We start from the raw sequence: 22,130 nt of genomic DNA on the forward strand, positions 1-22,130 counted from the left end.
ACAAGGATTAACTTGTCGTGTGGAGAGGACCTTGCAATCACCTGTTGTCGTGATGTTATGAGGACATAGTGTGAAAATGTATGGAATGCATCATCATCCGACTTCTCTATTGATCTAGAGAGTCAATGTGATCTGAGCCATTAGTACTAGTGCGAGTTGCATGAATTATTCGAAAATACTAGATTTTTGGATAATTTTAGTCTATTTTTATATTATTTAATGTAAAAATCCAAAAAAGTTAGAAAAAGCTTCTAGATTAGGATGGCATGCAAAAAAAGCTAGTTGCTTTTTCAGCCAGTTAGGGAATTTTCACAAGAAGGACAGATTGATGAAATCGCGCACGATGCAATCGCGGTAAATAGACTAAAAACTGCAGATTGAACTGAAAGAAGAAGAAGAAGTGATCTGGGAGATCCGTGAGCAAGTGTCCTAAGGTTTTACTCCCCTTTCGGAGCTAACGGAGCCATCAGATTTGGGTTTCGGCTGATTTTTCTTATCTACGTTTTGGGTCTACGAAGGAGCTCTAGGAGAACTAATGCCTGGAGATTGCTTCTGAGTAGAGCAAAGATTCCAGGTTCTTTCAATACATATTTTTTCAATTCATTGTGATTTGTTTTTTTCATGTTTACCACTTGGGTATTCTCTATCTTCTCTTCCATCTCCTATCTCTACTTCCTTCTACTTCTGATCCCCGGTGGATTCGACCTTTCGACAAAAACCCCTCCGACATTGGTGAACCCGATGTGAAAGTCGACGGAAGGCGGGTAGACATGGGTGACTTATCACGAGGCATAGTTCCCGCTGTGAGTTCTATGGCGGATTTGAAGCAATATATTGACAGGTGTTCTTAGATAATTGAATTTGGAGATGCAAATATTGGTTTCAAAATTTTTTTATTGGACACATGTAGACAGTTGTATGAGCAACAGAAGCAGATGGAAGAGCAAGGACAAAGCATGTTGGAAGAGGTGAAGACTGAAAAAGAGGATTTGATCAGGGATTATTTTCATTGGATGACACAAGAATTGGGTTTCTTTGATGGGTCATATGCAGCAATATATCTCAACTATTTTGACATAGCGATGCAAAGGCGCGATGTGCCTGAGGTACAAAGGGTTGTCTATTTTCTCTAGCTGGTGCAGCAAAATCTTAAGGACCGAATTGAGGTAATACAACAAAGGCATGGTGCAACTTGGAAAGGGTTCAAGGATGCCTTGAAAGAAGAATTCCTTGAGTCTGACAGTGTTGATACACATGTGCATGATAGCAGTGATGGAGTTGTCTTGCCTACTGTAGTTTCTGTTGATGTAGATAATACTGGGAGTTTATCCAGTGATACTTCTTTACAGGTGAATGACCATGTGCAGGAGGCACATTCCTTACTTGAGGCTCTGGTTGATGAGTGTTTGCAAGAAGATGTTACCCTGTGGAAGGCTTCTAATGAAGCTATAGTCGAGGTTGTCTATTCAAAGTTGGTGGTTGAATTATTTGCTCCAGAAGTGAAAGTGAATGCAACTTGTGATTCTATGACACGTTTACAAGAGACTACTGAAGATATAGAGAACCACAAGGAAGAGACAGAAGTGTTAGACCAAAGGACTATGCAAGAAACATCTGACTCTCTGGCTACTTGTTTGCATGCATATGACAAGAGCATGTTGGCAACATTGAGGTATTTTATGAAGAGGCAAAGGGATCCATGTGTGGTTCATGTGAGACTCACTTGATTTCTAATGCAGGTGATGAATTTAATACTGTTGCTATGGATGAGGCTTGTGCTCAAGAGGTTCCACAATATTTGGAGTAGGGTAGTCAACAAGATGAGAAGGATGCACTAGATGATTGGACAAATGCATTGGAGGATGTCGTGGTAAGGGATGATGAGGATGCACAAGAAATTATGAATACTTTTCTTGATGTGCAAGAGGCAGAATCATTGTTTACTATTGAGCAGTCAGTTCTTGATGCTTTATGTGTTACAGGTAACATAGAAAAAGATGCTTTGGAAAAGGAAGTATCAAAGCCAGGGGATGCCAAGGAGACTATGCTTAAAGGAACCATGCCTATGGCTCTTACACAGTACAGTGGATACCTTATTTCTGGATACTCATGATGCTATGGATGACTTGGATATGGATGATGTTCTAAAGATCTTGGATATGAAAAATCAAGTAAAGTATCAACATGGATTGCTTCCAAAGCAATGGATTCAGAAGGAGCAAGGGTGTTGTTATGTCTATGAAGATGGGCACATTGTGAGTATGTTTATGGTATCCAGAGGGTCTTCAAAAGTGAAGATATATGGCTTGAATACATTGATAAAACCTTATGATCCAGGAGGGGCGAGTTTGGATGGTGAGATGTTCCTATGTTGGATGGAAGAGCATTGGATTTTTTTAATCCTGGAGGTGCTTTGTCTGTGCAGGAGTTACTTTGGAAAATAATGTTCTGGTCCTTCATCCAGGATGACTATTTTGTGGTGCATACTGGAGGATGCGCATGTTCAGAGGGGGTGGATGTCGTGATGTTATGAGGACATAGTATGAAAATGTATGGAATGCATCATCATCCGACTTCTCTATTGATCTATGTGAGAGCTTTCACTCAACCACCAAGACCCACGGACCGCTTATTGTTTCAAGCGTTCCAAGTCGAGCACTAATGGCTACCTCTCACATAACCAACGCGCCATCCATATCTACGGGTGTAGTGAGCTTACCTCTGTGCCATTCGAGTTACCTCCTCTCTCGCGCACTCCGGTAGCTCCATGATCCAAGTGCAAGCTTCAGGAAAGCTCCATCCCCAAGCTCCACGCTCCAAGCTCCATTGCCGTGAGCAAGACAAGAGAAGAGAAGAGAAGAGAAGAAGAGAGAAGAAGATGGAGAGCTTCTCCTCCCCGGTCCCTCACCCTCACACACTCACTCCCTCACACTCTCACACTCCCTCTCTCAAGCACAAGCTCAAGCAAGCAAGCAAGAAGAAGAAGAAGAAGAAGAAGAAGAAGAGGAGAGCTACTTTTGGCCACACACAAGAATGAGCTTCTCATTCACTTTTCAACTTTATATACAAAATCCTAAATCCCTTTTGGGCGGTCATCCCCTTTTCCCCTTTTTTACATGGCCGACTATAGCCTAGGCCCTTTTTCCCATTGTCCTTCTATCTTCCTAGCTTCCTTTCCACCGCCCGTCTACATTTACAAATTGCACGGGTGAGAGCCCGGTACTCCTTGAATTAAACCATGATGCGCTTATGCTCTTTTACAAAAGCTTTGACTGGCGCTTTTCCTTATGCGCCTTTCTCCCTTATTTAGGACTCTTCTCCTTGTGCATCTTTGTCTTCCATTTCTCTTTGCCTTGACCTTTGCCTTGGCCTTTGTCTTTTTCTTTTGCTTTAGATTTTTTAGATTTTCCACCTTCGTTCGTTTGAGGGTTAACATTACCCCCCTCCTAGACGAGTGCCAGTCCCATGGCACTCACCGTCGCAGGTAGCAGGCTGTAGCATGCATCGAAGACGTGGGTGACAAGGATACCTGTGGTTTCCATGGAGGAGTTTTGGTGATGGTGTGGAAGAAGGTCCTGGGGGATTGTTGGTGGCCAAGGTGGCTGGTGGAAGGTTGTTGGAGTTGGCGGTAGGGCTATTCTGTGTTGGGGATTGCATTGATGGCCAGCAAAAAGTGTTGGTTTGTTGGGGATTCTGCACATGACGATTATTTGCGGGCTTGTCAGACGGTAAGGGATAGGCATTCAGAGTTGGGTGTTGATGAAGAGCGAACGACACTTTCGTTGGAGTCTTCAACACCTGCAATTGAAAACCTCTCATGTGGTCTTTTCCTAAGGGTAGTGCCAGTCTTCTCTATTGTGCACAAGACATAGTGCAATTAGTTTAGGAGACAGGTCGAACTCTAAGCAAGCCGAGAGTATTGTCCTGCACTTGAGGACCCAAACTGTGTATATACTTCGGTGCAGGTATTAGGTGAGTGCTTGTGCATACTTAGATATTACTTAGCAATGGGTCAGTGAAGCAAGGGGCTAAGTTGATGGAAAATTTTGTCGATGAAGACGGGGAGTACACTTGAAGATTGCTTGAGACATCATTATGGTCTTGTCAAGGCCATGTAGCATAATTGAGCTCCTTGATGTCTAGCTCTTGGTAGCTAGTGACTACTTGTAGTGCTTGAAAAGTATAGTGTACTTTTCCAGTGTCTTTCATGCCTTGCTTACCAGTGTTGATTGTAATGGCATTGAGATGGAGTGCAAAAGAAATGGCAAGTGGTTCAAGGTGACAGGTCTAACCATAGGCGAGGCGAGCTCCCTAGGTATGTCCTGCCCTTGATGTGCCCTGAACAATTGTGGGGGATGTACAAAGTGCTAGGGGATTAGGGACGGAGCCAGCCGACCAAGGTCACTGGACGTACCTAATTTGAGAACCCCTAGGTGTGGTGTTGTGATCGTGTGTGTTTTTTTCTTTTTCTTTTTCTGGTTCTTTTTCTTTTTCTTTCTTTCTTTCTTTCTTTCTTTATTTTATTTTATTTTATTTTCTTTTTTTCCCTTTTTTTAATGGGAAAAGTGTTTACAATCAATGCCATACATTGAGGCTGTTAGCCTTCCATTTGGATTGAGAAATGTTGGGATTCAAAGGCTATGAAGAATTGATATTACAGAGATGATTGTGTCACCAGCCTTGATGCTAGAGGAATTGTTGTTGAGATGAAGAGATCGAACAATTGAAGTAGTACTTGGAGTGAGCTGTGCATGGACAACGGCAGAGCATCTTGCAAATTGAATCCTGGATGATGAAGAGACGTTTGCTCTTATTGAGAGTGTGGCTCCTGCCCGAACATAGAGTTTGGCCAAGAAGGAGGAGGTAATTGATGATTATGCTTTGGCATGCTCAGTTGCAATATGTGCTTTTTCTGCAGAGGTGTCCTTGGGTTCTCATCTAGTGGCGTTTCCGTCATGGCTTTTGTTTCTTGGTATTCCTATCACTTCCTCCATAATGGTTCTTTGTGGGGTTGGTGGTCTTGTGGTGACTTGGATATTAAATGCTTCTAGACATTGACCTGTGTCATTCTGCATCCACTTGTCACTTCGTGAGAGTATATGCTCACTTGCATTAAGTACATCCAACCAATGCAATCATGTTAAAACATAATTTTTTAGAATGCTATGATGCCCATCCCCTTACTTGTTAAGGTTGCATACATTAACGGTAGGTGAAGGAAGTATGTACAAGTGGGGATCTTGCCCCATTACTCATAAAAAATAAAAAGTTATGGCATGATGACTTGTCAAGCTACTTGTACATCATAGGGGCTTAGTCGATAGGTACTAGGCGAGGTGAGTCCAGTTGGCTAGGCGACCGGGGCAGTGCTGGTGCGGGGCTCCCGTGAGGTTGGGCAGGAAACATGTCGACTGGGACATGAATGGTGTAGTCCTGGGCCACGACCATTTCCAAAATGTCTTTAAACAGCTCATTAAATTCTTCCCTGTCCTGAGTCGCCTTTTCTCCCTTGAGCATCTGGTGCCCGAGCGTACGTTGAGGGTTTGTGCCACTGGTGTTGCCACCTACTGCACATTTCTTTGAGTCTCGACTCTCTTGGCCCGGGGATTCTTCGGCCTTCGTCCCGGTCGATGTCTCTTAAGCCCTCGCTTCTTTGCATATTTCTTGAGAGTGGGTACATGGCGTACCGGTGGAGGGGCACGTGCCGCATGTTCCTGTCGGTAGAGCGAAGAGCGTCCTTGCAAGCCAGCTGTCCTAGGCTCTCCATGTTTTTCTCATAGGGGGACTTGCAAGGTGCGAACCAAGGGCTAGGCCTTGATACAGGATATTGTTTGCATGGAAGGGATTTTAGTGTGGTTTATCAAGGGCATATGACAAGAAGGGGAGGGGTGAGGCATGCAGTGTTTGTTGTAGAGGGATGGCCCCCATGATGATGTTCGTTTTGCCTCCAGCCATTAGTAGATATTGGCTTATGCTACGTTGTGTGGACTGGTTGTCTTGGAGTGGGACAGGGCACATCCTCGAAAGGATAGACCAAAAAGGGAAGAAGGTGAATAGAAAGGGACTACACCCTGTCTACACCATCAAAGTTGTTGGTCAAGGCTTCCTATGGCAGTAATGTGGGTTGCATGCCCTTCACTTGGAGGTGGGGATGGTCACACGGCTTTTAAATGCGTGATGGGAGGAGGACTTGAGGAGCTTAGCCTGTCAGACCCAACTCTTCTCCCTGCACTTGACTATCATTGCTTGTGTGTGTTGACATTTGACACAAAAATCAGTGTTTATTTATATACATATTTATGAATCCATGTCACTTCACGAGGATAAGAACAAATTGTAGAACTCAGGGTTGTACTGGAGCGTAGCACACGCATCCAGCACTCGTGGCAGCTTACTTAGTACCGATAGATATTTTGCCACATCGAGCAGCATGGACCCTTGTCCGAGTCTACTGGAAACATGTAACTCCTCCTCAGTGAGAACCTTATCAAATAGAGAGTTTTCTTGGCTAGGTTCAGCCAAGTGCGTACCCCGAATGGTAGTCAACACTCGAAGGGAAGTTGGTGCCACATAGGTTGGGTCTCTTTGGGATCGTCAACACTCGAAGGGAAGTTGGTGCCACATAGGTTGGGTCTCTTTGGGATTGTCATTTGGCAAATCACTCCTCAAGACTATTATGATTTGGGCTCCTAGTTCGACCATTACAATGCGGTTTTCACACCAACGCTGTTCAAATTGACTTCGGCCCTCTGTTAGTTGCTTTAGTTGCTCTATCTCTAGGAGATTTGGTTGGCAGAGCACATCATTGAATGTTACACTTAAGTGTAGATCGTCGGCTTCCTTGTCATAGATGAGTCGCATGCGTTCATGCAGGAGCCTGTTATAGTGCTCGTCAAGGTGTTCTTGCTCTTCCCAAGATAAAGGAAAGGGCAAGTAATCTTCAAGCTGCTCCTTGGGGATTGTGCCCACGTCCGCAAGGACGTAAACTCATGCGAACACCTTGAGCTTAGAATCCAACTCATCTAAGCATTCTGCGATACTTCTATGTTCAACGAGGGCTTGCTCGGTTGCCATCTCATGCAAGGTTCTAGGAGTTTGTCTAGGCTTTAGCATAGCTGGGGGTTCAGGCCTATATGAGCAAGATTGGTCAACGCTAGGATTGCTCATGCTCTTGGGGTTTCCATGTTTCTCTTGAGGCTTGATTATTGCGTCATGGTTCTCCTTGGGTGTGACTGGTGTGAATTCGTCATCCCGTCGTGACAGTGTTGTATCCACTCTTGATTTGTCAATGTGAGTTCTATTGTCAGTGGATAGAGTGTTGCAAGCAGCCATTGATGGTAACGACTGCTTTGATTTGTCAGAGCACATGGATGTGTCTGAGGTTTCATCGCTATTAGGAGAGACATCAATGGATTCACTAGTGGGTGGACTTGGTGCTTTATTCCCCAGCTCTCCAGCGCTCTTGGTGTCAATGTTCTTGGGATCCACAACCACCTGTGATTGTTGTTGTCTTCGTTGTTTTCTCCTCTTTTTCTTGGTAAGTGAAGGTGCATATCTTTATATGCAAAACTCCAAGTTTGTAGAGCTTCTTGAGCAAATGTAGAGATCACCTTTCTCATTTCCTCTACATCTGTAGAATTAAAAGTAATAGACGATCCAATTTCATCCATTTTGTAGTTGCACATGCCTAAAACCACTTGTGAAGTTAGTAGTGCAAGGAGGTGTTTAATTCCCATTGCAACATCTAGCAAACCACCAATGGTTGTTTTGGAAACATCTTCAAGTTCATGCAAGGTATAACATATACAACAAGCTCTTCCATATTCTTGCATGTAGTTTCCACACTCCGCAAGTCTTTAGGTGACAGCCTTCTAAGAGTAGACATCAAAAATTTATTGGGTAGATCTCAAATACCTTGCATGTAGTTGCCACACTCCGCAGGTCTTTAGGTGACAACCTACTAAGAGTAGACATCAAAACTTTATTGGGTAGATCCCAAATACCTTGCAAGGTAGTTTCTTGGAAATCCTTAGCAAGAATTGTAGTATTGAAGACCTTCTCTCCCTTAAGGGAAGGTAGTGACTTAAAGATAGCATGCATGTCAAATTTATCTTGCTTCATTACCTCTAGTGAAATATAATGCAATCAGCAGCCCAGAACTTGACACTCTCTTGTGTTCCAAATTTCCAAAAATGTTGGATTATCACATTCAAGAAGCATTACACCTCAAAAGATACCAAGTGAGGCCATTTTCCAAGGTATGTGTAGTCTCGATAAACTTTGTTAATATCGAATGTATCTTTTAACAATGCGAAAAATTGTTTATTGTGCAACAACATACTTTTGTTGAGCTTATTTTATCATTATAGAAAGTCTCCACCATCTTCACAAAGAATGCAAGTATGGAATGTAGTAATATCCCAATTAATTATCCATGATATGAGCAGATAACTTTTAGCTTTCATGGATTGGTAACTATTGAACCAATTTTTCTTATGAAGGGACATATCATCTGCATTGGCAACATCCTAAGAGCAAGTCACATGAGGAAAGTCGAAAGCCAAGGATCAACATTACAATATTTTCCTCTAGTCCTTGAGTCTTGAAAATGGAAACCCTCATATGAACCTATTTTTTCGTGCATAATTGTGCCCTATCAGGTGCTCGTGCATGATACAAATGAAAAAAAGAGACACACACAATGGAAAATAAATTCCTAATGATGCTGACTAATGTGATCAAATACTTGGCGAAAAACTCCGCTCTCAAATTTACAATGGTGGTCGCACAACATCATGACAATGGTTAAGGATTAATATCCATTACCATTCATTGATCAAATTTTGGATCAATTAGCGGGTAGGAGAATTTCTTCATTTATAAATTTCTTTATTGAATATAATCAAATAGCTATTATAGAGGAAGATAAGTTGAAATCTATGTTTATCATTGTCTTCGGTACTTTGGTGTATCATGTGATGGCCTTTGGTCCACGTAATGTGCCTGGTTCTTAGAAAATGAATAGTTGATAAAACCTTTGGGGATATCTCCCAAGAGGAGTTAAAATTCTTTATTGATGATCAAGAGGTAGCCACCATAAGGGAAAGACAATGATCATTTTGGAAAAAAAATTGAGCATTGTAGACAATTTTGCATTACTCTTAATCCACAGAAGTGTGTCTTTGGAGTGCCCTAGCTTGTTATTCGGCCATGTGGTTGATTCAGCTAGTATTGCAAAAATGAGTTGGAAAAGATAAAGGTTATAGCTACTATGAGCCCACCACAGACTCCAAAAGAGGTACATAGCTTCCTGTGATTAGTGAGATATTATCTGAGATTTATTAATGCACTAGTAAAAGAGTATTGCCATTGATAAACTTGTTATCCTTTAGCAGTTCATTTGAGTGAAATGAAGCCTGTCAAGTATCCTTCGAGGATGTGAATGTGGAAGTAGCGAAAGCGTCAATCCTAAAAGCACCTAGAAGAGGTAAAGTTTTCTATATATCTTTGACAGCAACAATGCATAGTATCAACTGTTGTTTAGCCCAAATTTGGGAAGAGAATGGTATCATCCAATTGCCTTTGTTAGTAGAAATTTGGGAAAATTTGAAGTCAATTATACATACATGGAGAAATTGTGCATTGGAATGGTCTTTATAACGAAGAAATTTAGGCATTATATTCTCTATGAGAACTGATATTTTTCACAAAGGCAGAAGGCCTTAGATTGTTGCTAAACAAGTTAAGGCTGCTTGCACATTTAGCAAAGTGGTTAATCACTTTGCAAGAGTTGGATTATGAGATTAGGAGTAAGCCACTAAAGTTATAGGGTATTGTGGAATGTCTTGTGGATTTCGAATAGCCCAAGGAAGTTTTGGTTGAAGGAAGTGACACTAAAGGTTTATTCAAGTCTGAAAAGAGAAAGATCAAGAAACAAGCATTTCACTTTTTGATTATAGCAGGTGCTTTGTATTAGAGAGGATTAGACAAAACTTATCGCCATTGTGTAGTACCTAATGAGGTACCATTCATTCTTGAGGAGTGCCATGATTTAGCATGTGGGGGCTACTTTGTTGGATAGCTTACCACCACCCAAAAATCTCTCCATGTTAGCTATTGGTCGCCATCAATTTTCCAAGATGTGTTTAGTTATGTTAAGCATTATGATGTCTGTCAAAGATACGATGAAAGGGAGAATCGTAAAGTGATCTCTAAACCCCATTATGTTACTTTACCCTTTGAGAATGGGGTATCAATTTTGTGGGACCAATATACCTTTCATCAACTATGGGAAAATGATATATAATTGTACAATGGACTACTTGACAAACTGGTCAAAAGCTAGAGTAATGGTGAAGGATAATGCTAAGAAAATAGCCAGTTTCATTATGGAGTAAATTGTTTGTTGTTTTGGTCTACCTAAGGAGATAGTGTCTAATCAAGCGACACACTTCTTGGATAAGGTTATCGTAGCTTTGATTGAAGCTTTGAAGATTAAGCACAATAAGACTACCCTGTATAATCCTCAAGCGAATGGTCAGGTTGAGAGTACAAAAAAACAGACGGCGGTCGAAATCTTATCTAGGATCATATTAGAAAGCAAGCGTGATTGGGATAAGAAATTATATGTGGCAATGTGGGCTTGCAACACAGCATTTAAGGGAGCTACAAGCCACACCCTATTCAAGCTAGTTTTTGGGGAAGAGTGCGTTTTGCAATTGGAAATAGAGTTGTCCACTATGGAATTCGCTCTCAATCATTTGTTGGGAGAGGAAAAAGCATTACCAAAGAATTATTTACTTTTCTTGCACATCTTGATGAGATTTGGTGCAAGATCTATTACATCAAGAAGTAGGGAAGAAGAGAATGAAAGCCCTTCATGAACTTCAGGTTAAGTAGTATAAATTTGTGAAAGGTCAGTTGGTGTTGTATTATGATGCTCATCATGAGCTATTTCTACATAAATCGGAACCCAAATGGGATGGACCATATAAGATTATAAGTTTAGGAAAGAATGGTTCTACAGACCTTTTAGCAGATTTGGAGGTAGAGTTTAAGAATAAAGTTAATTTTAATGAACTAAAGCCTTATTATGTGTAAGGAAACCTTTTGTTCATCTCCTTTTAAGACAAAAGTCTCAATTTCAAGTGCACCTTCTGTTCTATCACTTTAAACATTGGGCTTGGTGCCTATCCAAGGCCTTCTATCTAGGGCCTTCACGATTCATCTTTAACATGCAGTAGGTACCAAGATGATCAGATGGGATGAATCATTCCCTATCTTGAGCATCTCTATCTAGAGCAACATTACCACCAAGGCCAAGTGATTTGATGGAGTAAATGTTATTAGGTTATTGAGTGGCAAGATGGATCTTTTACATGGGAGATTAAGGTCTATTGTCACCATTGTCAAGGAATTCTAACTAGCATTCATATCAAGTTCAGTGAGAAAGGAGGAATTATACATGTTGTACATCCTTTGTCTCGGCTTGAATTTGATTATAATAAGTATGGGTGAGTTGATTAATATGGTGTGGCCTATTAAAACAACGTGTGGGTTTATACTCTATATTTTGACCGAGCTTCCAAACGGCCAGCTAAATATGCAAGTGTTGGTGTGGTCATTAAATATCCTCGACATAGGATTGTCATGAAGATGGGAGTCTATTTAGGACCCTCTTTTACTAATAATATGGCAGAATATGAGGCCTGGATCATGGGGCTACATGTAGCCCGATGTGGTGGTATTCCTCGATTATTGGTTAAAGGTGATTCACAGTTTGCAATCAATCAGCTAAATGGAACCCATAGTATGCGAAATCCCATCTTATGGATGTATCTTCATGTAGCCTTGGATATGTTGCATATTTTCAAGATGGTGACCTATTAGCTAGTTCCTCGCAAGAGTGGAATTGCTTTGTGGATTCCTTGGCTAATTATGCTTTTGTTGAGGATGTATTTTTCAATTGTGCAACTTATGGGAAATTCCCATATTCCCCAATATGGTATTCAGGGGGATTAGCTAATAACTTGATACACTTAGTATAGGGCATGAGAAGCCCTAATCCGTGGTCAGTTTTTTGCTTAGTAGAGTTATGTTAGGACTAAGGATTTATTTTAGTAGTACACTGTTGAATGGTAGTAAAGTGTTTTATTCCATAAGGCCAAAAGGCCCATTTCAGTTAGGTTCTCACATTTTATTCCTTTAGGCCAAGAGGGCCATGTGTTTTTTTTGTGTCGGCATGCTTAATGGTTTTCTGTTTCAATGATTGCATCAAATAAGTTTGACGAAGTGCTTGGAGGGAGCCTTTGTTGCACGGGATCTTGTTGTGGCCATTCTAGGTGGTGGTGTCATGACCTCTTTGGTGGTTCTTTTAGTTAGTTCATGCACTACAAGGGATCGGGCTCATACCCGCGCTCCTAGCCGCACAAAATGACTTGGGAAAAAAAGTGTCAGGCCCGTGTAATAGCGCGTGTATCATCGCGGCCAGAGACATGCGTGTAAAAGCGCGTGTACAGTGACAGTCAGTCGCGCGAATACACGACCCCATACACGCGTTCTGCGCAGTTTTGCTGCAAATTTACACGCGAATCTAACAGACTATCCGCGCAAATATACGCGATTTTGACAGATGACATGCGCTTATACACGCGATTACAGAGGGGGAAAAAAAATCCAGAGAGTGCTTTTGGGTGCCTCTGGAAAAAAAAATCAGCAGCTTGTGCCTGTTCAAGAAATATACCGTATGTAAGTATACATATATATGCAATTAAATAAACCGAAATCATTCATTTAGAGTTTTCAAGTACCTGTCGACCGTATGGTCTCATGGCCGCGTCAAACTGCGCATCCGTAATACGTCCCTCGTTTCTGAAGATGGCCCACGTGTCACGTCTGCTGTTGCGGCAAGCATACCCAGTCTCGTGGGCTGTGGGCCTCCTCCCCATAACCCGTCGCTGTAACATAATCAAGATAGTTTGTAAGATCAAAACAATCATAGAATCAATGAATTTGGCAAACAATCAAATAAAGAGGCAAGTTACTTACGAACTCTGCCTCCCACGACTCGACGCCGCCAGATCCGAAATGCGACGATCCAATGGTCTCCATCTGGATCCGTCGTGCCTCCACATGCTGCTGCTCTTCACGCCTCCCTCTGCGTGCTTCTTTGCCTCCTTCCACTCGCGTTTGTGGGCAGTGGCAGGTTTCTCACAAGGATAGCCACCCGCAGCTACATTCACCCCATCATCGTACGCGAGTTTCTTAAGGTGAGATCTTTTATTACTTAAGATCTCCCTTATTCGCGTCCTTCCCCATACATTCGAGAATGTCGCTCGTGGGGGATTGGGGTACCGACTATGTACACTATCTAGGACCTCCCTAACTAACCGCTATCCTGATCTTTAAATTTTACAAAACAGTTTCTATACATGTTTGAAACTACCCCCCGCATATACTCCATCACCTCTTTCCCTCTCGCATCCATGACTACCCCGCCCCTATCCGTAACATCGTAGAAAATCTCTCCCTCCACCTCTCTTGCCTCCTCCGACTCCTCACTGTCTCCTCGTACATGCCTCCCTCCATGCCCTCTCTCACCGCGTGCCCTACTACCCCCCCCACCAAAGCACCCGCCGCATAATCCTCCACTCCCGCTCTCCCTACTGCGGCGTCGGCTCTCATCTGTACTGCGGGAGTAGCCATGACTAGGGGTGGCTGCACGTGACTGTGTACGTGACTGTGGCTGTGAGGGAGCACGTGATGGTGGCCGTGAGCCCTCACGTGACGGTACAGAGGAGGGTGTGCGTGAGTGTGTCCGTGCAGGGGTGTGTCTCCTCGGTGAGCGTGTATGCGCAGGGGTACGTCTCGCCGAACTCGCAGGCGTAGACGGCAGTGGAGAGGCTTGTGTACTTGGGGGCGCGGTGTGACCTGGGAGTCTAGGAGGAGGATGGGCATTTCGAATTAGTGACGAAATTCATGAAAAACAAAAACTCTTTCCTCTATCTTGACGGACATTGTCCATCAAGGGAGAAATGACTAAACACATACACAAGGGTTCCTTCTTCTCTCTTTCCTCTATCTTGACGGATGTCGTTTGTCAAGAAATAAATAGTTAAGCACATATACAATGTGTGTGAATTCTATCCTCTGTCGCTTTCAAGTACACATAGCACGGGTGGAAAGAAAGAAAGCGACAGATTTGCCAAAACAAACAAACGACAACCAACCTCTTTGAAAAGTCTTTGAAAAGTGAGTTCGTTGATTCTTGCTTCTCTCTCCCTTTTTGTGTTGTCTGCACCCTTTGCTTCTTTTGGGTAGTCCAAGAGGGAGAAGGCTGGTTGGAAGAGGCAGGTTCGGGGGTTTGGAAGAGCTGGAGGCAGAGGTACTGTAGCGACAAAGAAAGAAGAAGAAGAAGTGTTTTGAAAGAGGGCTTTTGAAAGAAAGAAAGTGACGCGCGCGGTAGGTAAACGCAAAAATCACGCGTGTAAAAGCACGTGTAAAAGCGCAGCAGAATACATTGTAGACGCGCCTGTACACGCGACACAGAGACTGTTTATACTTTTTTTAAAAACTGATTGTTCTTGTGTATCCATTGTTTTGTGCATAGGATGTGTATGATTTCACTAAAAACTGATCCTACTTCTGTATTGGTTATTTTGGACATAGCATGTCATCATCCTCTTCAAGCAGTTCTGGTGAGGATGAGACAATGCGTCATCGTGATCGCGACGTGTGGCTGGCACAAAGGATCAAGTGTACGTGTAATCGATGTCAAGGGTGCATTGTACGAGCGCGTCGAATTACATTGAATCACATCTCGATGTATGGAGAATGGATTCAAACAGGTTTAGAGGTGAGAAGATGTGAATTGAAAGTATTAAAATAACTCATGGTGTGCAAATTAATGGAGCGCGTTGTAATATATATACTGTGATTGAAGCAGGATGCAGTACCACAACCTAACATGGTGCCATACGCACGGCGAGAGCATGCAAAGCGTCGACGAGATGATGCTGGAGCTTCGGGATCTGTTGTCGGAGATGAGTGGGAAAGGGATGACAATAGCCCTGCACCCCACGAAGTTGTGGAAGAGGAAGTGTTTGATGACATGGTGCGGAATCTTTTTAGGGATGATCACAAAGGTGTGGACGACAATGATATGGAACAAGAGCATCTCTACAACGCTTCATCGACACCGGTTTTTGAAGGGTGCACATTCTCTATTTTACGTGCTTCACTTGAACTGCTCAATATACAAACAGTTTATGGATGGAGCAATGCAAGTCTTGACGCATTATTGAAGTAAGCATTGTAACTTGCAAATTTGAGTTAGTGGTTTTTGGTTTATAGTATAGGGTTTAGGGTTATGGGCTAATTGATGATATTGGATGCAGGCTATTATCAAACATGCTTCCAAAGGGGAATAGACTACCCACCTCAAGAGACAAAGCGAGGCGCTATGTGACATCTCTTGGAGGATTGGATTATGATCGCATACATGCATGCGTCAATGATTGCATTCTCTTTCGTGGGACGCATAAGGAGGCTCGACAGTGTCCCACTTGTGGTGAAGCAAGGTATAGAACAGATGTGAAGAGTTTTGATGTACCTCGTAAAGTCTTGCGACACTTTCCTATAATTCCTCGCATCAAACACATGTTCAAGTGCAAATCCATAGCAGAGCTCATGTCATGGCATTCCTCGCATCGATCGGATGATGGCATGTGGAGAATTCCTGCAGACACTTCTGCTTGGAAGCATATTGAAGATGAGTGGCCCAGCTTTAAAACAGAGCCCAGAAACTTGAGACTTGGCCTAGGTATGGATGGAGTGAATCTGTTTGGTTTCAAGAGCACCGCATACAGCGTGTGGCCGGTTGTGTTGGTGAATTACAACCTTCCACTATCAATGGCGATCAAGAAGGGACATCTTATGTTATCCCTTCTGATTCCAGGGAAACATAAAGTCAAGCATATGGATGTTTATCTTGAACCGTTGATTGATGAGTTGGAGGAACTATGGAGAGGTGTTGCGGTAGTGGACATTAGTAGGCCTCCCTCCTCTCGACACTTCGACTTAAAAGCAGTGTTGATGTGGACAATGCATGACTTTCCAGGATACAGCGATTGTTCTGGTAAGAATTCTAACTACCTCCCGACTCTAATACTACTAGCTATATCAATTATAACTATTGACTTTATTATTCTAACTTTTTTTTTATTTTAACAGGTTTGAGGACATCGGGTAAACATGCATGTCCTATATGTGGCCCTTCATTGGTACATGAGTATGCTGATGGTTTGTGTAAGACCATATTCGATAATCATCATCGATTTCTCCCATCAGATCACCCTAAATATGCTCCTATTAAGAGGAACATTCATCCACAGACACTTCGTGCAAAAGATTGGAAGCGTATTTGGGAGTCTTCAAATGTTCTTCCTCCAGATGGCATGAACAGGTACATCTCCATTGTTTTCAATCTTGTTTTGTGTAGTCTCTAAAGTTGGAATAAAGATGACAGTCTGCAATCCCTTGTGTAGGTACTCCATTTTTTTCCGGCTACCATATTGGACCCATCTCAAGATCAACCATCTTCTTGATCCCATGCACATCTTCAAGAATGTGGGATCTAGTATTTGGGAACATGTTATTGATAAAAGAGACAATGTTAGCGTACGGGAGGACTTGCAGGTCGCAGGACGTATGCGTCAAGCTTGGCCACGAGAGGAGGGTGGGCACGTTCGTCTTCCGCCTGCTCCCTAGATTATATCAAAGAAGGAGGAGAAGCAGGTAAAGCAAGCCATCACCACTTTGCGTACTCCCACTGGATGCATGAGATCGTTGAAGGGAGCGTTTACAACCACTAAGAAAAGAGGGGTTGAGCAACTACATGGGTTGAAGTCCCACGATTGGCACAAGATGCTCCAAGTAAGTGTTTTCCAATTATTGTAGGTTGAAATTAAATTTTGTAATGCCCTAACCCAAATATACATGTGCTCTTATGTGCGCAGTTCATACTACCTACTAGCATCGACCATTGTGCAGACAGGAGTTTGAAAAGATGTATTTATAAGATGGGCGAGCTTGTGAGGTATGTAAATCCCATGTAAGATCACCCTTCATTATACCTTGCAAAATGAATGTGCATGAGGTATAACGTACTGTGCATTTATTTTTCAGATATGTTAGTTCCAAAGCAATTGATCCAGCCACATTGGATGATGCGCGTGTTATGGCAGTGGAGGTGGTTTGTATGGTAGAGGAGACTTTTCCGCGAACCATTCTCACAAGTCAACTACATCTCATTGTGCATTTAGTGGATGAAATTGCTTTATGTGGCACTGTGCATGCCCGTTGGATGTTCTTCCTAGAGCGCTTCATGAAGACCTTAAAAGACTTTGTGAGGCAAAGTGCAAGGCCCGAAGGAAGCATGGCTGAGGGTTGGTTGATACAAGAGTCTCTTGTATATATATCAGAATTTCTTGATCAGGTGGATAGCTCTTTGCCGCGACTATGGAGCAATGAAGAGGACTTGAGGATGACGTCTATTGTGCCTCAAGGAAAAGGACAGAGCAAAGTAATTGAGAGAACATTGATTGATGATCTTAATTTCACTTGCATCCTTAATAGTGATGTGATGAGCAGATGGGTTACAAGATACGAGGATGCAAAGACAAAAAGGCAAGTAGACAGAGCTCTCTTTCGGAGGCAACATGGCTCTCGTAAGGCGTACCCTAAGCATCTAGCAACACTTTCGAATGATATTCATGTTGATTGGTTGCATGAGGAAATGGAGAGAGCAGAGAGAGATGAGGGGCTACATATCACGGCGGAAGAATGGGAGTATGCACGAGGATGCATGTTAAAGGTACATAGAACAAATGTAAATTTGCATTCTTTGTAAGTGATTGGCTTTTCATATTTATTCACATTAATTGCTTACATAGATATTGCTTATATTTTGGTCCAGTGCACTATGTTCAATGCTATATGGTGTGAAGGCAAGCATTTTCGAACACAAAGAATAGATGAAAAGAGGAATACACAAGATTGCGGTGTCATTAGTAGCTTTGAGGGAGCCAATGGAAAAATGGATGATTATTGTGGCACAATCCAAGACATATACAGACTTGACTTTCGCCGCTTCTTTGTGTATGTTTTGGATGTCAAATGGAAAATGAACGTGGTGGAAAAAGGGCCTAACGCAACGATAAAATGCCATGCAAGTGGCTATGTAACTATTGACTCTACAAAGTTTTGGCAAACAAAGAAAGATAGGCTCGTATTGCCACAACAATGTGAGCAGGTATGCATTTTTTTACAAATGTGTTTCATGTACATATATATCTAAGCTCGCGCACCCCTTGACTTTTGATATGCTAATTAATTAATGAATTATGTGTATTTGAGCAGGTTATCTATCTGCCAATGGTGCATGACAGTAAATTGTGGTATGTCATCCCTATTGCACCACGTTCCAAAGTAATGTATAATACATTCACTGATATGGAGCATATGGAGGATGTGGCAAGCCGCAAAGAAGATGATGTCGAACATGCCAATGTAGATGATCATGATAATGAGGATGAGCGTGCCATTTCTCATGATCATGAGGATGACCCTTCCATTGAGGATGATGGTGATGATGATGAGAATGATCAAGGCATCGGTACCATTATCAATGGGCAAAATAGCGATAGTAGAATAAATTTAATCGTAGCCTTACAAATTGATCAAATGGATATTGATGTTGATCGTTTGGCAAGGATGGATCTTATTGAAGATGAGATCGAACCCTAACCAATCCATCACTGTATTGTTCCAAATTCATGACATTTCTATTGTATACTTTGTCTTTCAATAACCATATGAAGATATATTTTTCAATATATTACGTTGTTGTAAGTGCATGTAGTGGGATTTTGTAATGGTTTGTAAACACTGCAATGCACAATGACATTTTTAAAACTTAATGGTTTTCTGTTTTGAAAAGAAATGGATTTCTGTAGTTAGGCTCTGTGTCGCGTGTAACAGAGCGTGTATTATGACAGACTTAACGCGCAAATACACGTGCCCTCACATGCAATTATACACGCGCCTGATACTGCTGTAACTATACACGACCATACACGCGCTCGTAACTTGGCGCATATACACGCGCTATTACATGCATGTATACACGCGCCCGATATTGCTGTAAGTATAAACGACCATACACGCACCCGTAACTTTTCGCGTGTAATGGACGCGTGTATGGCGGCATTGTGTTGTAGTGATGTTGGAGCACTTGGTTAGCGACTTACTCTAGATTTTTGTAAGATTATATTGGGTCTATGCCTTGAGGATCTTCATGCCTTGATTTTGTCAAGGGGTAAGGTGAGAGCTGTTCTTGTGCTTTTTTTAGTATATTTTTGTGGGAGCATGATGCTTTTTATGATTCTTATTTGTGCAAATTAGCTCATGGGATTCAACAGGTTGAGTCGCCCTATCCCTTGGTTGCCAATGAGAGTGAATTTTAAAGGATACTTTTGAAGCCAAAAAGAGCCCGAGAGGCCATAAAAGACCAAATTTTCATGCAAAATGAAAGGGTTGCATATCAAAGAGCTCGAGTTTTTCTAAATGGAGTTTAATGCCAAGAAGCCAACGCAAGTCTCGGTTAGTTGATCGAAGTTCGTTTGACCCCCCATTTAATCCCCACAAGATTTCATGTTATGAAGTAGCTATATGACCCGCAAGCGGTGTCGAAGGGTTTTCAAAAGCAAAGTCACAACCACAGAGGACTTTGAATAATTTGAGGATAAAAGGTCAATCTAGTGAGATCACATTCAATTTGAAAGCTCAATTTTTGATAATATGTGACATATATTCAGCTTCATCTGAATGGGAACCTTTCCAATAAACATCTTGACAAAAATTCATGTCATGTTAACAGCCTGTCTTTTCCAAAGGAACAAGGAAATCTGAAGTAAGATCTAAGGGGTTGGAATAGGATCATGAAGACATCTTTGTATTCAGGTACAGTTTTTGTAGATACATTCAGCTCTATTGTATAGATTAAAAAAAAATTTGTAACAGTCAACCAGAGAATGATGCTCTGCTTATATTCGGCCTATACAGTGATGTAGGCCAACAATGCTCTTTGAATCAAGCTTTTCAAGACTCAAATATTGGGTGATCATGAATCTCTTCCGAAATCAATCAATCAATCAAACAAGGGTTTGAATCAATGTCACCTCTTGGGTCATGCAAGGTAGCAACACTCAATAAGCAAGCTAAGAGGATTGAATGAAAACCACTTCGTTCTGAGGTGAAGGGTGCAATCAAAAAGATAAGAATGTTGACGGAATGGCAGCACCAACCCACATTTGACAGGGACAGAATTTGCAGTCCTTATAACTCTCTGCTCCCATAATATCCTTTCTGCAAACCTGGATAAACCTCCGGTGCAGCTGTTCAAGCTTATCAACTTTCACAGAGACAGAATCATTTGTATAAACTTTGCTGACACGCTTTAATATTGTTGCAGTCGTATAACCCAGAACCATCAGACCACCTAAAAGGCAGACACTGACTTCAAAGGTTATCCATGGAGATATTAGAAAAGGGCTGTCTGTTAAGCATTCCTCGAACATGAGACTATATCTCCCATCCCTGTTGCGCATCCTTAAATACGATTGGCATGTTTCAGGATCTTCCCCCGATGGCAAAAGATATATATCATAAGTCTCTTCTGTTGCCTCAGTGTGTATGGAGGATAGAACTTCTCTAATTTGCTCTTCATCTGCAATTCTTGGGGACTTTAAAATATAAGTTGGACTCTGGAGTCCAGAAAAGGGATTAAACTTGTTAACTATCGTGATATGTGCCGTTTCCAGGTCTGGCTCAATGAAAGCTTTATTCATAGGATAGACTGTTTCAGAAACTTGTTGTATGATGTCTTCTGGGGCTTGACCAGACCTGTTGATGTCACGAAGCACACGTTTCACAAGATCGAAATGCACACCTCTCACAGAGACTCGTAGATCAAGTACAAGCCGAAGTTTCTCACTTAAAGCATAAATGCCCTCTATGATAACAATTCGAGAAGAAGGAGCTTCAATCCTCCTGTAGCCGGTACGACAGCTAGTTTTGAAATCATATATAGGTATGTCCACAGCCTTTCCATCCTTCAAATCTTTTATATTATCCAAAAGATACTCATAGTCTGTTACCCGTGGATCTGTGAGTCTGTGACTTTACTTATCGCCGTGGTTGACCCAAACCACACGTCTAGCTAAGTTCTTCGCCAGGTCCTGGTCACACCCGTCGATGACAATAGACATGACACCATCGCCTTGCATGCTCACACCGCATCCCCATTGCTATCTTTCCTTTCTGGTTAATTGTCGAGATTCACGATAACAATCGATGGAAAGTTCTGGATACTTAGAATCAATTCTTGCCAGCGGGCATGCCAGTTCCAACTCTGGGATATTTGTGCGCAGCCTGACAGATGTAAATGGCTGTTTGCCCTCAAACAATTCTGTACCTTTACTCATCTCCAATAAACACTGCCACTGCAAATCTAGCTCTGCAACTATTGTGTCCGAAAGGACAAACACATTTCGACACTTTATTTTTCCCACAATTGTCACTACAAGACGATTGTGACCTGCGCTGCCTTCCTTGTCATCGATGCTTTGTCTTCCAAGCTCGTCAACTTTGACTTCTTATCCTTTAGCTTTGCTGTGTCCTTAATCTCCTCAACACATTTTCCTTCTCTTGTCATTGTCACTTCAGCACTTTCTCGTCTACCTTTAGACTCCTCTGTTTTTGTGTGCAAAGCACGAGCTGTAGCTTCGTCTTCATCATTGTTTACTGCAGGTCGTCTCCTTCTCTTCCACTTCAGCTCCTTTACCCCCTTCCCGACTAGAAAAGCGGCCCCCCCTTCTTTCTCTCGTCATCTTCGTTTTTGCTTCCCTCCAAAAAGCCCTCATTTCAAAAATAGTCCTTCTTGCTTTTTCTTTCAGCTCCTCTATTCCTGCCCCATCATATACAACCAAGGTACCACTATTGTAGATGCCTTGAGAAGATATAGCAGCAGTCATAGAAGATCTAATGCATAAGCTAACATGCATGACATTTTG

At 42.2% G+C, this 22,130-nt stretch overlaps 1 pseudogene; it reads right to left on the reverse strand.

Moving 5' to 3' along the window:
* Positions 1–12,788: 12,788 nt before the first annotated feature.
* LOC148030261 (inorganic pyrophosphatase TTM2 pseudogene) lies at positions 12,789–21,542 on the reverse strand (annotated as a pseudogene).
* Positions 21,543–22,130: the final 588 nt, after the last annotated feature.

The sequence above is a fragment of the Lygodium microphyllum genome, chromosome 10 (genome assembly GCF_053477565.2).
Source record: "Lygodium microphyllum isolate KBCC chromosome 10, Lygodium_microphyllum_v1.1.10, whole genome shotgun sequence".
NCBI lineage: Eukaryota > Viridiplantae > Streptophyta > Polypodiopsida > Schizaeales > Lygodiaceae > Lygodium > Lygodium microphyllum.